This window comes from Cydia amplana, chromosome 15 (assembly GCF_948474715.1).
Source record: "Cydia amplana chromosome 15, ilCydAmpl1.1, whole genome shotgun sequence".
NCBI classification, from domain to species: Eukaryota; Metazoa; Arthropoda; class Insecta; order Lepidoptera; family Tortricidae; genus Cydia; species Cydia amplana.
The window spans coordinates 5,544,607-5,561,973 of NC_086083.1; the positions used below are offsets into that span (position 1 = coordinate 5,544,607).

At 40.0% G+C, this 17,367-nt stretch overlaps 1 protein-coding gene across 1 annotated transcript in view; it reads right to left on the bottom strand.

The window, feature by feature from the left end:
• The window catches only part of LOC134654496 (uncharacterized), a 397,768-nt gene that overhangs the window by 258,956 nt on the left and 121,445 nt on the right, over positions 1-17,367 (bottom strand). The gene's annotated exons all lie outside the window — the stretch shown is intronic.

The following is a 17,367-nucleotide window of genomic DNA, read 5'->3' on the forward strand; positions in this document are numbered from 1 at the left end:
ATGACCCAGCTGAACTTTACTACCTGTTTAGTTATATTTTAGCCTGACGCAGCTATTTACGGAGTCTGTGGCAAGGCGCGGAATGTTACTACAAAGGTTAAACACTACAAGAGTTTGTGCTCAAATTCTGTCGCATACTCCGACAAAAATTTACCTCCAAATAGTTAAAATTTTAACAAACTTCTTGCGGCGAGGGGTTAACGTATCTTAAACCTTTGGACGTCCGTTGGTAAAGTTTTCACATAGCGCGCGCCACAGTGGCTATTTCGAATTTCAAGTAGGTACTATATTAGCTGGGACCTTTATTACGCGCAATTTTTAGGGTTCCGTACCCAAAGGGTATACGGGAGTTGAAATTTTCACAGATGATGTATTTATGGTGCCGCTATAACAACAAATACTAAAAACAAAATAGAATATTTAAGTGGGGCTCCCAACAAACGTGATTTTTATTGCCGTTTTGTGCGTAATGGTACGGAACCCTCCGAGTGCGAGTCCGACTCGCGCTTTGCCGGTTTTTATGGTTTCCTACTCTTTAAACTATTTCTAGTTGCGCTCTCAAAATGGTTTTAAGTCTTTGGTTATCCCAATCAGTGTTAATCTCTTTGTCGATTGATTTAGTGCTAAGAGGGTAGCTTAACAGTTACGGACTGAAAGTAATAGATCATTTAAATATCGTAATTCATTAATGGTTCATCAACCTTGGTTTAATGAGCCTTCAATCAATTAAAATATTATTTAAGGATAATGCGTCCGATAATATATCTTCTATGATAATTATATTGGTAGGTTTTGTTTTATTTTTAGGTACTATGTACTATGTACCTAATAAGGAAATTATGTCCCGATTTGTAATTTATTTGAATTCTTGAAACTTCTCGGTAATTAACAATTAGAAATTACATCTTTTGTTTAATAAATCTATGACAGTATGTTACTAAAAAATGCGTAATTAAAAGGATCAAAATAAAAAATGACAACATACATTGCCCTCGTCTGTACAAATAAGGACCCTTGTCATCTCTCCATCCCTTATCGACTCCGAAATTATAAATATGGCGTCCGATGGACCCTTATAAAAACCGTCGTTAACAATTAAATTAATGGATGAATCGAACATTTAATACCGGTCTTTATGCGATTTCCAATCAGCAAACAAAAGCGGCGCCCGGCTGTACATTTGGCATATTGTTTTTATATCGGGCCGTATTTACGGAGGGAGATAAAACATTTACATGTCCGGAGTTATTGTTCCCATTGGTTGCGAAATTTTTAACCATTAATTAACCATAAGCTTTTGCGGAAATAAGTAAAAAAAACAACGGGTTGCACTCAGGGAGTGCCGGCAGAAGTGAAAACTCAATGACTATTGCAAAATGCACTATGTATAATTGAGGTTAACGCCATCTAGCGTTAGCGTTAATTACTTGAAACCCTAAGCACATCACTGTTAGTACTCCAGTTATATTAATACCGGTTAGAGCGAAACTCACTAGATTGCATTTAAATCAATAAAGAAAAACTCAATGACATTACATGTAACAGTTTTTCGATCAGGTCACGTGTCCGTCTTACGGTCACGTGATCGTCTTACGCTGTCTCGAGTTTAACATTTTTTCCCCACCTCAAAAAGTGCACAGCGCCGCTAAAGAAGTTTTCACTTCAAAAACTTGGAAAGGGGGCTTCGATGGAAAGCAATAAATATGGAATTGATATCATGACGGGGACATGCGAGAAATATGATGAAAACAATACTATAGTTGCATTACAGGGTATAGTTGCGGAGTTGGCTGCCTTATGTCAGTCGATTTCGTTAAAACTTTCGGGCGCCTAAATAGTCCTCCTCGCCGTGTCCGACGATGGCGACTCCCCCAACTGATTAATCAGGAACATGGAATGCTCTGACATGATTTGCGAAGCCAAACTTGGTTTTGAAAATCCGATTACATGGTGCGCAATGGAGCTGGCCGGCTGAGTTCTGGGTGTAGGTATACGAGGGCTTCGGTCGCGTCTTACGGAGATGGCGCTTAGCATCCAGGTCTTCTAAACGCCGCTGCTCGTATTGGTCTACTCTTTTATGAACAGTTGCACGCCATTCCGTTCTACGCATCGCAACTTCCTCCCAGGAATCACTTGGTATACCGCAAGTGGTTAGGTGACGCTTGAGGACGTCTTTATGGCGCAGGTACTGACCCCCCTGTTTCCTTTTTCCGCTAGAGGAGAGCTTTTAACGCTCTATCAACTGAGACATACCTACCATTATTATTATGTTATTATGGACCATCGAGCTGATCTAATGACGGACACAGGAGGTAGCCATAAGAACTGTGTGATAAAACAACGCAACCTAATTCTTTTTGGGTTTGTTCGAATTATTTCGACGATTATTAGTTGTCTGTTGAAAAGTATAGCGATAAAAGATTATTATTCAATATGAAATTTTAGATACAATTTTTAGGGTTCCGTACCAAAAAGGTACAAAAAGAACCCTTATTTTTTCATGGCCGGGTTAACACGTATGCCCGAAGCGTGCACTCGCCACCGCACAGTGGGCATCGGAAACAACAGGCTCGGAATAAAAGCCGCGGCGACAAAATCACTGAACGTAATGGATTAATATTTGTTTGGTTTTTACTTTTAATCTGGTTGACATATCGTTTTGCAAAGTCGGGAATACCGAATGGTTTTCCAACCGCAGTGAGATTCATGACTTATACAGTATGTAACTGAACGAAAAGCAATTTACTCAAACCCGTTAATGTTTAGGTCATACTAAGCAACTTTTACTATAGGACCAACCCCGAAATCGCGAAAAAATTGACTCTCCCATAGAAAATTTCAACATCAGACCAGCAAAATGTATGAAACATCCAAGAGTATATACTCTATGTCTAGTCTGTGTAAATTACTTTTTCAATAACTATGACAAAACTGGGCGCCGGGTCAAGTCGGCATCCGGATAGTGGGGTAGTCTAGCCACCAACTGGATGCCGCACGATAAGCGTGTACGTGGCAGGCCCAGAGAGATGGCGGAACCTATTACACATTTGGCCAGAACAAACACAACAGGAGTTGTGGAGATCAAGGGGAGAGGCTACGAAAATTTTAAATATAACCTAGATCCAGCTGATGAGCACTATGAGCAGACACCAAGAAAACACATAGGATTTTCAACATAATCTATTCGAAAGCAAATAAATAGGTATGCCCCATTGCGCCTGAAAACGAAATCTACCCACAAATACCTCAGAAAAAAAATACAAAACTAAACTTTACTAAACTAAGAACTAAACATCGTAAGAAGTCAAATAGATCGGTGTACGTTCCACAACTTCCAATGTTCGCCGTTTCGAGATATTCCGACGCCGCAAGGATGTTTACACACACTACAAATATTGTGCGTGTGTTTGTTTGCTTCTAAAACCGAGTATGTTATCCTATGGATATTGATACTGTGAACGCGAAACCACATGTTCTAATACTGAAACATTTGAGATTAGGGTGACTGCTATAATTATTGCCCCCTCCACTGAACAGTCTTATCGTCTTCATCATGCTCTCTGCTCATGGATAGGTTTTCATTATTGACTTGGTCGTCAATAATGAAAACCTATCTAAATACGAGTAACAACACATAATAAGCGATGTAATAATTGTCGGTATTCAAATACGAGTATGTAGGTAGGTGATGATGGTATCATGTTATCCCTCATCAGGGACATAGGGCTCTCAGAAGGGATTTCCATTTGTCGCGATCCAGCGCGGCCTCCTCCAGCTCCGCCCAGCCGAGGCCGACTGGTGCAGCCTCCTTTTCTACTGTGCGCCTCCAGGTGGTACGTGGGGACCTGGCCCCCTTATTCCGGGAATTTTCCAAGTCAGCCCTTGCTTGGATATGTGGTTGTTTGGCATTCGTAAGAGTATGTAGGTACTTATCCTTATTTCTTAAATCACAGGCTAATTAAAAACACGTAAGTTTTAATTAATATAACACGTAAGTAATATAACCTAAAAAACTAAGTCTAGTCTCGATTATGTGGACATCGAAGACTTCATAATTAATTTTTTTATGCGAATAGGGTCCTTTCAAGTCAAAAACTTGAGTTTTTAACAACACTAGTTCGAATAAAACAAACAGCACCGGTTGCTGTAAATAAAAAAAACCAGCCAAGTGCTAGTCGGACTCGGGCACCGAGGATTCCATACTTTTTTAGTATTTGTTGTTATAACGGCAACAGAAATACATCATCTGTGAAAATATCTAGAGTGTCTAGCTATCACGGTTCATGAGATACAGCCTGGTGACCGACAGACAGAAGGACAGACAGACAGACGGATGGACAGCGGAGTCTTAGTAATAGGGTCCCGTTCTTACCCTTTGGGTACGAAACCCTAAAAACGGCTGAACGTCATGTTTATCGTCGTAATTGTTATGAAAACTCTTCAAGTTTACATGAGTACATATTACGGATAAGTATTAAACATGATTATACCTTCAGAGCCCGTACCATGAGTCACTGACAGTGTCAAAACTGACATAAACGCCATCGATAACGTAATTTACTTTCTATACGTCTCGCTCGTACTCGCAGATCAGTGCGAACGAGATGTATAGAAAGTAAATTACGTTCTCGATGGCGTTTATGTCAGTGCCAAACTGATGGTAGCCGTACAGGGATCCCTGAGATTTCTCCAAACAACACCGGCTTGAAAACCTTTTGACAAACAGCCTCGGCATGCTGGAAACGAAAGCTCATTTTGTATACTTAATTGCGCCATTATTTATGTTTGCTTGGCGACAAAGAACTCATCTCTTCCGCAATTATTTTCTTGGCAACGACAAACATCAGCAGCAATATCGAAAGTTTGCTTTCGTCTGTAATCTTTTCCAACAGATTTTGGTCTCAAATAACCCGACAGACCTCACTTGAAACGACATTTTTAAGTGAACGTAGATCTCTACTATAAAATTTATAGGGACTGAGCTGAAAGATAAGATAAGATAAAATAAGATAAAAGATAGTTTATTCAAGTAGGTAGGCATAATTACAATGCGCTTATGAACGTCAAATAAAGCTACACCGGCTCCAACCCTACACCTCTGCCCCGAGAAGATTTAAATCCCCCCTCAATTGGAGGAGGGTATCCCAATATGGGACCGGTAACAAACACGGCGGGAAACATCTTTAAAAAAATTACATGTTATAATTAACATGCATTTAAATTACTATAGAATTCATGCAATTTATTTAATATACATAAAGGATAGTGATAAATAATATTCGTAAAGCTAGATAAAACAAAATCATTAAAATGAAATACTGTTATATCAGTGGCAGCCCTACAAAGTTATTTACATTTTAAAATGACGCATGCCATGTCATTTACCTAATAAGATCTACTTTGCTAGGGTTGAAACATACAGATTTTTGCAATAATGTTTAACAAACTGTACCCAAAACAACTTATTACAACGATTCAAAATATGCACTTTGAGCTAAAAAGCAGGCCGATCATCTTGCACTTCTTCTTCTTCCTCAATTCCGGTTCCGTAGTTACCTACCCGTCCGTCAAAATAGAGTATTTGCAAAAACTCAAAAACGGCTTAACCGATCAGACGGTCTAGTATGAGTAAAGTTTGCGTTCTCGCGCGCGACTTCATGAAGTCGCGCAAGATGTATGGAATCGCGCGCGACAACGCGACTCATGCTATACCGCCTGGTTCGCTATAGTGTTTTAAGTATGGAAGTCTTTACTAAGCTTTATTTTCATGAGCGATGGTCCAAAAGGTAGAGGGGGGGGGGGGCACTTTTTTCTGCAGAGCAACTATTTCCGAAAATATTGTTTCTCAAAAAACTGTTCTTGAAGACTCATTTGCCACTTTGGTAATAAGGCGAAATATCAGACAGATATGGATATTTTAAACTTCCTTGGAGCTTATTTTACGCAATCATTTAACGATAAAGACAGTAAGGTTGAAAATTGAAACAAGTATAATTGAGTGACATCTAAAACTGTTAACAGGGTGTGATGCTAATACCATCTGTTACCATCATGCTTAATAACTTCATGGTTGAATAAATCTAATTACATAATGTCCCTTTTATATAAATTCATATTCAACTTTCTGTTTGATCTTTATATTATTAACTAATTTCGCTACAATTTCAGCGTTACTTCACAAAGTAATCAATCAGGATAATTTGCTTACACCTTGAGTTGAACAGTCTTCCCATTTAAGAATGTTTCACAGAAATCAACATCAAAGATTACTTCAGAGGCTTGGCCTTTGCTACCCTTTTGAGGATAAGAGCATTATGAATAATGAAATTAAGAGCAGTTTAGACCCATCAAATTAGATAAAAATAAAGATATTGAGTAATTAATTCCCAGCAAGGTGTAAATCGTTTTAATACCTTCATTTGGTCCTAAATGCGTGTAATCCCAGTTTTCACAGTCCCAGTAGGTGTGCATACCTAGGTACATTTTTCCTTGGATTGCCAAACTGGCAATGGCACTACCAGCAAGGTTTGTCGAATCAAACACAGGTGAAAAGGCGTTTTCGGATTTTTAAATAATCATACCAAAAATAAATGGAAAGTAATCCCACATTCTTAAAAAAGTGGCGATATTTCACAAACTTACAGATGCGAATAATATTCAAATCGGTATAAGCCAGGATTCGAACCCACGCCGCCGAGTAGGTATCTACATAAGTTAGCCTACTCAGTTAATCTACTTACTTTTTAAATGGCATTAGTGTTATAATGTTGTTTACTGTCGGTACCTGAAACAAATAAGGATTGCTTAGCAAAACATATAAGTATTAGAGTGTTAATAATGTCTAAAATCTAGGAAACTTAGTCGATATCATTCATTAACTGTTCTTGGGGGCTGTGACCGTAACTCGATTCTGTCTCATAACTTATTTTTCAAAAGAATGCAATTGTCGTCTTGTCATTCAGTCCCGTCAATAGGGATGATGACACATGTTGAATTTTATTACAAAATCTAGTAAAATAGATAGCAAACGAGCAATTTATCACAATAATGTGGATATTAAAATAAAATATTGAAAAATTACAAAATTACAGGACCTGAAAGTTTCAAAATTTAAGTTTTTTTTAACTTCCAAAAACGATAAAAGTAAGGGTACCATTCGATTCCTTACATTTCATCCAAAAAAATATTGTATACCAACTATATACATAAACGCAATATTTCACCGACAAAAACGCAATTTTCTTGTTTTGTCCATACTACAAGATGGGCGATGACGTCACGGCCACTGGCCGTTTTGTATAGGGCGTTTCGCGAGTGAAGTGCGACTGTCGGACTTTGACTACAATTTCTGACTTTTGTGTTACTTTAATGCAATGGGTCCCATATAGACATTTGATCCTAAAAACAAACCCGATCGATTGATACCATAAAAAAAATTAGTCATGTAGCCTATTCGAGCAGTCAAACCCCGTATAGGCACAGTCACACTGATAATCTTCAACACAGCGTATAGGTACACAATAGCACAATTGCACGAATAAACTAGGTACGCCCACTCCGCTCCGTGCACCCGCGCCAGCTAGCAGAAGCCCTACGGCTGTGACTGTAACTTGATTCTGTCTCATAACTTCATATTTTTTATAAGAATGAGAGATGGGAACGGAATCCAATTGTCATCTTGTCGTTCAGTCCCGAATTCCAGCGTCGAACCCCTTATAGGCATACACAGATCATCTTTAAAACAGCGTAGCCACAGCACAATTGCACGAATAAACTAGAAACAGCGGAACCACCTCACCCTTTCCACAAATAGGTTTTTTGTTTAATGAGGACCCTACCAGAAACATGACCGTTAGAGACAGTCAATTTGTGTTTTCCATTAAGACCCACTTTAGTTAAACTGGGAGATTTTTTTCCCTTCGCCATCGCCACAACCTTTTATTCGAAAATTAAGGCAATTCCAGAAAACCAAGTCCTTTTAACGTGTCCTTAATAAAGGGCCACATTGGGGTTCGGTTTAAGTGACAAGCGGATGTTGTTTCACAGTAGTGCCCCAGTAATAACGAAGGTGTTTTTTAAGATCCAGTAGGTGGTTCAAATTCGAACATTTTAAATATAATCCACGTTCGAAATTCAAAATCTCTTATGCATTTGCTCGCCGGCGACGGTCGCCCCTTAGCAAACATGCTTAAATCTGTAGAGTCGTCACTTGTTTTTACCCGAGATCCGCTACGAGACACGCTATAAATCGGTGTACCTACACTGGTAGTGTGTCTGTTGCGATTCGATTCACAATAAGATAACGTTATTAGGTAATAAAAATAAAATGATGACTATTCTTTATCGCACACCTTAATAAATTGAAGAAACACAGTAAAAGTTACAAATCTCAAAGGTAAACAATAAAATTCAAAAGTTGACCACGCTGTTTTTAATCAAAGAGCTACTTAAAAACGCTCTCATACAACAATGCCATTTCGGTGCAAAGTTGGAGTAACCGGACTCTACTTATTTCAATCATATTACATACATTCATATTCATTGAGTTTATTCATAAAGTTTAGTGTGTACGCACTTCGCAGACTGGTGTATATTCAAAGAAGAATTTTACAGGTGAAGATAAGATTTCAATGAGGCAACACATACAAAATATCGTTCTCGCCAAATAACTATAATGTAGCTCAATGGCTAATAATGTTTACAATACAAAATAACACTTATTTGTATAAACAAGATGATTCAACATGAACTCCTTTGACTTGCGCCAAAAAACCCAGTTTCCATTTCCACAAATAGCATATGCTGGCAAATTTGGCGTGTAATGCCACCTTGTTAGTGCCGTGTCTGGACTTTATTCAACTTTATTCCATTTGCCGTTCGTGAAAAATTCACTGGGAAATGACGTCACACCTGTGAATGTCGGCCATTTTGTAATTTTACCCTAGACGCGTGTATTATTGCGCTGAATATTTTAACGTCATTGAAATTTAGTGCTTTGCCCCGAATTGTTTTAAGCTGTATAGAAGCAAAGAGAATAGATAGTATAGAGAGTTACTGTCATAGTAAATGTTGTAGTCACAGTAAATGTAGGTACTGCCATTTTAAGGGCCACCCCACACTAGCGTCTTTTGAGCGTCAGTGTCTAGTCAGCGCTATGAAAAATGACCTCGCTGCGCGCCTTAAGACGATACTTGAGTGCTATGTGTTCAGTAGATTTCAAATACCTCACTTATTTAAGAGACTAAATATCGCTAAGGATGATTTTGGTCTATATAATGAGAACTTTTGGTCTATGCTATGCAGGTATATGCACGTATTATAGCGACATCCCGCTCGCACATCGGGACGTCGTACGAATCGTGTCCAATGTGCTAAGCGCCTTACAGCCTAGTTTAATATAATTTATGTAGAACCTATTATTCTCAGTCAATTAACTACTGTCTATATTTCATTTAGAAAGTAAACGTGATCCGAGTCATTCCCCATTAATGGGAGCGCGGTGCAGAGCAAATTTCAGCGCGATCGTTTCATTAATTTTGAAGTTTTGCTGCGGACAGTTCGCACAGCTTAGCTTACAGCGGGGCAACTTTTACGATAAACGCTAAATGTACTTGCTGAACTAGTAGTTACTGAGTTTGGCTCTAGCCATCCTATGTTTACTAACAGCAACACTCATGACCGACCATGTTGAACCTTCTGATTTTGCCACAAGCTTTACAAAATTAGAATTAAGTAACTCAGTTTACAACGTTTCTATAGTCTACTTGCAATAAAAGTAATGCAGACACCGCACTTCACCTAGCAATGTTATATATGATGTCGAGGAAAAGTCCATTTGATTTTACTTTAATTCTGAAAAGGTCTATTACTCTGAGAGACCGCCGTGCTACGGCATCGTGCGGCAGCACCATAAATTTCAACGGCCGGGCCCTTTGCTCAAAAATTTTAACATGCTATAAAAGTTACAATTTCGGTTTCACCAAAAAAATCGGTTTCGGTCGAACACCAATAAAAACTCAACATGCAACTTTCCCATTCGAAAATCTTAACAGATCAGAACATGTTTACACCTACGTAATCTAAATAGACCATCAATTAACCGTCTGATAGTAATTACATAGTATTCCACAACACCTGTATTCTAACAGAATGTACCTACCCGAATTTTTACAAACACTAGAAAACAGTAAGGGAGCAACAGCCCAGTATCAATTTTATTGCTTTGTCCATGCAATGATCCCTCTGTACTATATTATCTGTATTTCCCAGTTTGCATTAACGAACGCCGCAACACACGCGTTGAATAATTTGTAAAGTTTTCTTATTTGCCGTAGTTTTACTTTTTCAAAAGCACACCCGCTCCCGAAATTTGTTTGGGAACTTTTCTATTCATTAAATAGTGGAATTTTTTGCTTACGTATTCTGTAAATATGGTTAAAACGTAAGTAACTGTGCTTAGTGTTAGGCCGCATTTATGCACATACAGGTCTTCTTGCGTAACGTTAAGCGGCGTAGTGTACACTAAAGAACATTGAAAACGGACCATTTTGAATGTAAATTCCCGAACAAAAGACCCGTTGCTATTGCTCTTTGGTGTACCTAGTTACGATATTATAATTAATGGCAATGTATTAAGCGTTCATATAAGCGCTTTAACGCGCGCTGTACGGTCTGCACAGTGCATTTTCTAGTGCTACGCCACACTTGTGTAAGTTTATGATTAGGTATATGCCTAAAATGGCGAAAAAGAGTTGACTTTGACTTTGAAACTCCGAAGCATCGGAATTCCTAGTTTTCCCTTTTGATCGGCATGAGTATAATTATCTAAGCCCAGTTATAACACTGCCTAATAGTCACAGAGCTAACCCACAACAATAGAGGCGTGTTCAGATATTTGTGAGCGCCTTAGCCGCTCCGATATATCTGATGGCGAATGTACATACGTAACTTCGTTTTGTATGTTTCAGCGTGTTTCAAGAGAAAATGTGTACATGTACACCTAGCGATTTCAGCGTTGAGAACATGAGAATGAGTTTAGCGGTGTGCCTCGTACACGACCCTAAGGTGTTTAGCTTTAATTGGGAAGTACAGACTTCTATAATGACTGTAGGGGTCAGACAACTAAGTTGCAGTAGTTCGGCAATGTAACTACAGATTGCATACCTTCGTCTACACTGTTAAGAGGGGGCTGAAGCAAAGAAAGTAGTCTACACTGTAGAAAAGATTGATTCAGATTCACAGAAATGTATGAGAGCGCAGATTTTTTTTTCGCGATTTCGGGGTTGGTCCCATTGTAATAAAAGTTGTTCAGTATGACCTACATATTGTTAATAAATTTTGACACAAGCCATGTTCGAGCCAAATTTTCCGTAGGCATATAAGTATTTTACATAACGTCAGTGTAGGTAAACTGCTTAAATGACGGACTGATGTTTAATGTAATAAATATCCAATATATTTAATGCAATTACTTCGCGCGTTCCGGCCTACTGTAATCCATTTTATACAAGAGTATTCATGTACGGTTCGCACGGGCCGGTGCGTCGCAGTACACAGTTTATTAACAGTATCTTTAAAGCGAATAACACGACGTTGCGTGTTTATCGCGCACGACATATTAATACAGCACTTGTCTCTCAATACTCGTAACGCGCGGTATCATAGCCGTAAGTCGTAACCCTCATTCTATTTTTTATTGTATTCTTACTGCACAAATTCTAATGTGGTTTTATAACGATTATTACAGCTATTATGCATGGTAGAAAGGATACTCCTGCCGTATTAAATTCTTGCTCTCTGGTTCAAACTTCTCTCTTCATATAGAGAGAATGGATGAAGATCGGAAGAAAAGAGCGTACCTGGCCGCTTAGCCAACGTGCCAATCGCTTACGCTCCGTAGCGATCGAAACGCAACTGTCACTGTCACACTAATAGGGAAGAGTGATAGAGAGATACAAAGCGATTCGATGGCGAACCGGTAGCGATTGTTACCTTGGCTAGGCCGCCTGGGCCGCCCAACAGAAGGACGTCTTATAGAACGCCCCAGGTATCGCTGGGGCGACATTGTGGAGGCGGATCTGCGCGAACTTCGAGTCAACAATTGGTGAGAGGTCGCACAAGACCGAGAAAAGGGGCGCTGTCTTGTGTCGGAGGCCTAGTATCATTCTCGTGGTAGAATGTTCACGATCCCAGGACGTCTCCCCAAACGGCATATTGTGGGAAACGCCGGTGTGGGTTTAGTAGGCTCCTCCCCCTCTTTTCACATATGAAAAGAACCAGGAGGTGAGAGTCCCACATCCCCATTATAATGGGCCACCGCAGGCCAGGGGGACCTGCAGAAAGAGCCTTAATTTGCTGAAAATTAAAATGCGACCGTGCTGTTCGTGCTGCTCAGTGAAAAGAAGAATACTATTAGATCATCATCTTCCTCGTGTTGTCCCGGCATTTTGCCACGGCTCATGGGAGCCTGGGGTCCGCTTGACAACTAATCCCAGTAATTGGCCTTGGCACTAGTTTTTACGAAAGCGACTGCCATCTGACCTTTCAACCCAGAGGGTAAACTAGGCCCGTATTAGTCCGATTAGTCCGGTTACCTCACGATGTTTTAATTCCTTCACCGAAAAGCGACAGGCCGACAGGTAAATATCATCGTGCTATCCCTCTCGTCTCGTGACAAGTACCGCCGTTGTCGCACTGCCACGTCGCGCAGGGCGACACTGCGGTCATCACTTCGGTTTCGGGCTAGCCTTACATGGCGACCCTGTTACCTGTATATCCAGAAGCACAGACGCATCGTGCTATCCCTCTCGTCTCGCGACATGTCCCGCCGCTGTCGCACTGCCACGTCGCGCAGGGCGACACTGCGGGCATCACTCCGGTTTCGAACTAGGTTTCGAACTAGCCTTACATGGCGACCCTGTTACCTGTATATCCAGAAGCACAGACGCATCGTGCTATCCCTCTCGTCTCGCGACACGTGCCACCGTTGTCGCACTGCCACGTCGCGCAGGGCGACACTGCGGCAATCACTTCGGTTCCGAACTAGCCTTATATGGCGACCCTGTTACTCGATGCGTAACAGCACTCCCACATCGACAAAAAAAGGCCAAGTCTCATTTTGTGTCGCTGAGCCAACGGAGTAATAGTAAAGAGTAAGGGGTTTAAACTACTGATTATACAAGTTTGGTGCGGCTTCTGGCCGCTTGGGTAAGTCCACATCCACAGCTGCGTGAACTGGCCATGTGATCCCACTGCTTTTCAAGCGCAAGCGAATCGATGTATGGCGAACCAGTGTAACTTGCGACCTTAAGGTGTTCTTCATCTTCATATATTATCTTGGCTATATACGTACACAGCGCTGTCTCGTTTCACACCGGAGCGGCGTGCGCAAATACCTACCTACTTAATGCATTTTTTTTTGGAAACAGTCTCTTACAGTAATCAACTATCTTATTGTATCTTATCTTATACCTTTAAACGAGCAATTCTTGTTTAGGTATTTATTTATTTAAGTATTTATATTTCGGGGATCTCGGAAACGGCTCTAACGATTTCGATGAAATTTGCTATATAGGGGTTTTCGGGGGCGAAAAATCGATCTAGCTAGGTCTTATCTCTGGAAAAACGCGCATTTTTGTGTATTTATATGTTTTCCGAGCAAAGCTCAATCTCCCAGATATTGTGAATTATTTGAATGAATAAATTTCAACGTTCAGTTAGACTCTCTTGCCTACCTATTGGAATAACACATGGACCGGTCAAGTGCGACTGGCGAAAACCTGAATTAATTGGATAGCTTCGTTAACATACTTACTGCACATTTAATGCTGATTTTAATGGGGACGGGGGTGAAATATTAATAGCTTTATAACAACGGCGAAGCAATTGTATATTTGGAGAAGCATCTTTGAGGTGAGGTGACAGTCCATTTCTGAGTGCAGCTGCATTCGCCGCTGCAGCACACCGCTGATCGGTCGCATAGAAAACGAAGCGCCGGAAGCTCCGACCCAGGCCCAGCCCGGTCTAGCGTGAGTCATCCTTAGGGTGTGGTCTCCTTTAAGGAGGAGGTATTCCCAGTTGAGTTGCTCAAAAAATTAGCAAGATTACTTTCTTTGCCCAACGCCTAAAGGTGAAACAAATCTTGAACTTTGACGTTAGTACCTGCTAAATTCAACTTTATTTTGCCTCAAGAAATACTTGAGGCCAAATGACGTTTCAAAAGTCTGAAATATTACTAAGATAACGTCTAAGGATACTCGGGCGTCTTGACATTTCCAAGAACACTTGAGATTAATAATTTATTCCCAAGATCGTGTTTGATTCCCGGTGAGATACTTAACCAGGCCTGTATATTAAAATAAGAAGAGAAGTCCTTATCTTTCCGCCTAATTTGACTTTAGATCGAGTGGTATAGTACGGACTTTATATTTAAGGCCCTGTAGGTTCATGTTCTTTCACTCGCACTGAGCGTAAGCGTGAGCGAGATCGATGTGCGTGTGCGTCCTCGGGACCGCGGATATCATGTTTTTAATTTTTTTGTGTGTTAATAATAAAAAAGTAATCGCTCAGTTCCCGTAAGCATTACTTATATTGCTCATTTTTAGGGTTCCGTACCCAAAAGGTAAACAACGGGACTCTGTTACTAAGACTTCGCTGTCCGTCCGTCAGCCGTCCGTCCGTCCGTCTGTCACCAGGCTGTATCTCATGAACCACGATAGCTAGACAGTTGAAATTTTCACAAATGATGTATCTCTGTTGCCGCTATAACAACAATTACTAAAAATAAAATAAATATTTAAGGGGGGCTCCCATACAACAAACACGATTTTTTTGCTCTATTTTATGTTGATGGTGCGGAACCGTCCTTGCACGAGTCCGACTCGCACTTGGCCGATTTTTAGAAATAATTTTCTTATGTTTAGCTTTTATGCAAAATTGATTATAATTTGATAAAGTGCATTTTAGACCTTTGTTCGTGATTTTTTTTCTATAGAGCGAAACTCAAAAACTCAGGATCCGAATCGCTGAAGTCCACAGAGAAAGGCCTTAAAATTGCTAATTATTTTTTGGGAAAAACTCCGTTCTTTGAGCCTACTGCACCTTAAGCCTAAATATAGGCTTATTGGAGGTATTTTATAATAAGTTTACTAATTATCTCTAGAATAGCGTGAAGGACTGAAGGCAGGACTCGGAAACCGTTTTATTTTTCAAATCGTTTTCTTTAATTCACCCGGGAACGAGAAGGATTTTGTTTCCGTTTGCGGTTACCGGTTAAATAATTGTTTTATTGAGAGACCACTTTGTGCCAATTTCATTTACGTTTTGCTATTGTGGAATGAAATTAACCGGTTAAATTGAGAGTTTAACCGGTATTATATCGTTTCCCGCGAACCATACAATTTCGGTCTCTCCGCTTACCGGTAAAACGATATAGATTTTGCGCGAACAAAATAATATAACGGTTTCGAAACGATAATAACCGGTATTTCAATACCGGTTCCAAGCTCTGATTGTAGGAGCTTGCCAGGAAAATTGCGTGAATTGCGTGCTGCAGGTAATGTTAAAGAGTAAAATATTATAATATTCATATTTCGCTATGTCAGCGAATTAAGAACTATATTTTGGAGATATTTAACAGTAAGTCCCACCGTCCGTACATCGGTATCGTTTGGTCGGTATGTTCTACCGTCTGTACAATGGGGAATGCTCGGAAGAACTTTTTGATTTGGTGCCATCGTCTCGTTTTTATCACCGCACCTCCCGCCAAAGGAGCAAAGTTCATCCCCACTTCTTAGATACATGGCACACCAAGAATAAGCGGGCATCTCGCTCGTTTCTTCCCAGAACGTGCAGAATGTGGAATGACTTGCCTCCTGAGGTATTTCCTTCAAGAAGTGGGTATTTAGGGTTCTCAAGGGTCGGCAACGCTTAAGTGGCTCCTGTGATGTTGCTTATGTCCATGGGCGACGATGACCGCTTCCCATCAGGCGGCTCGTCTGCTCGTTTGCTGGCTATTACATGTACTTATGCACCTATATTTTTACACTTAACTGTACCAGAATCACTGGAATAAAATAAACAGTTAAAATACATACCTACAAGTAACGAATGTACATTTCAACAGGAATATATGTAAGATATTACTTTTACTCAATTTCAGTTCAATCATTCTACGCAAATTGATGAATAACGCTGGTTTTATTTTCGACCAGTTTTATCAGTTCCGTACCACGTTGAATAAACTTTGAATGTGATGATAAATTTGTGGAACTGAGGTTAATTATAGAGTGCAAAAAATAGACTAAACTTGAGATGAGGCACTGATAGAAATGTATAAAAGTTTAAATAAATAACTAAATAGCTTTTCGACTTCGACTATTCAGGAAACGTTAAAATTATATGTGGCATATACTATACTAAAAATTTTAAATTCCACTAGTTATATGTACGGAGGCCAATTCAAACTTACGTTGTGACATCTAATACATGTAAGGACAAGTACGAGCGAAATTAACGCGTGACTAACATCGTTTAGATATCATTTTGATGTCATAATGTAAGTTTAAATTGTCCTCCTAGTCGCCTTAATACAAGGTCCGTTCAAATTTGACTATAGGTAGGTACGGTAAGTTTGATAGTTCAGCAGGATGGCACTGGCAGCTGCCGGGGCCATGTTTAACGTTAACTACCTTGTAATAAGGTAGGACTAGCGGCCCGATTCGAACTTTAAGATACGTCAAATTTGCTAATGATACGATATGGATCGGATATTGTTTTGAAGAAACGTCACTTTTGACACTGACATATCCGATCCATAATTTTCATTCATTCATTCTTTTAAAATTATGGCTTCAGTCCAATGGAACTATTTCGCCAGTATTGGGAGCAAGCTCATGAGCATGGCGGTTTTGGTTTTGGTTTGGTTTTGGTTGGCGGTATCAGAGGCCAAGATCCACTTCGGGTCGTTGCGCCACAGCAGTAAGTAAGTACCCCAAAATTAATATTATACCGAATTCTGTCCCTATCGACGCGTAAATAGGTACTAAAGCCAACATTACCTTTCCCTACTACAGCCAAGTGTATTAAATAATATGTCAAAGTATTCGCGTCAGTCCCTAGGCAATCTAGTCAAACGATGGATACGTCGCGCATAGCCTGAACTATTCATGGATCAATCCAATCCAGACGACAAAGGCTCTAAAACTATTTTCATTTTAGTTGCTGGAGCTGAGGGGACTGATTTTAGGCCGAGTGCACACGACACAAGTATATTAATTTTGAAGTGAAAACTTCTTTAGCGGCGCTGGGCACTTTTTGAGGTGGGGAAAAAATTATAAACTCGAGACAGCGTAAGGCGATCACGTGACC